Below are 1275 nucleotides of genomic sequence, written 5' to 3' on the forward strand. Positions count from 1 at the left end.
AACTTGTCTCATGAGTGTCCAAGATCATGACTTGATCAATGATCATTGTTGTAATGAATTTTACAATCTTATCTAACTATGGCACTGTGGCCAAATACACTCATGAATCTCACATGTGGTCATCGATCTCTATTGCCTTAGGCAATGCCATATTCGTTTTTCATTTCAGTCATATCCTTATATTGATGTCGTCTCATGACCTCTGTTGCTGTGGATCATATCACACAATGAATATATATTATTAGGCCATGGACCTCAACTACACGAGCTTATGGACTATAACACATTTGTATCCGATTGAGAAGAATAGGATAGATTAAATGTCTCCTCTCAGCCTCACAGCAGCAGCAGACTGTTCTACTATGCCGGATCCTTATCTAAGGGATCTTATGTTGGATTGGTCTATCCGGAGAACATGCTATCCGAGGTAGCAAGCTGAGGCAATCCGAATTACCTTTCTTTGGGCTGATCTTTCTTTTCCACTAGCCCGTACTACAATCTAGTCGGTCCATGCTAGTGTCACAGATCTGTATAAACCTTTTAACCTCTCTTTAGGTTGGTTTAGTATAAACACAAGGAATTCAAATTTCTTTATTAGTTTACATATGGACTGAATTTGATTGTTCTTATAGAACTCCTTTACTAGTATTATATATTATATGTAGCTGCTTTGTTTCAGTCCATGAACAACTTAGGAACAATGTTGTCATTTATCCAGTGATCCATATGCTGCTTACTACATATTTATATGTCAATATAATTTCTTTCTTATGACCAGACCTTTGTAAATTTCGAAATTGTGTAGCAGCATCCATCACATAGGAGTTTATCTCCTTATAATCTGTTCCATGGTCTCTGTGAGTATCCTTGTGTAACAAGCTATGATCGAATGCTGTTAGTAGGAAACATGAACACCTTTAGACCTCGTGATCATGTACCATATCTCACGGTTTCTTTTCCCTCACAAGACCCATCTAAATCACTGGTTTATATCAGATGGCGTTTCTGTATATATGTATGTGGTCAATACGCCTATCTTTCTCTTTAAACCCCACATTTATATTTTCAATCTAATCTTTATTCTTTATGAGTACTCTTTCGTGGGTTCTGATCCTCGTTTATATCTTTATGTTCAACTGCTACTCTCTTATGTGCAAATATATCGTTATGTGTCGACACATATATATGGTTCCATTTTGTTCCAGATAAGATCTAATCGATTTGAGATTTCATTATCCAGGACCTTTGTTACCTAGTAGCTTGGCGTCCCAAACT

The sequence above is a fragment of the Brassica oleracea genome, chromosome C7 (genome assembly GCF_000695525.1).
Source record: "Brassica oleracea var. oleracea cultivar TO1000 chromosome C7, BOL, whole genome shotgun sequence".
NCBI classification, from domain to species: Eukaryota; Viridiplantae; Streptophyta; class Magnoliopsida; order Brassicales; family Brassicaceae; genus Brassica; species Brassica oleracea.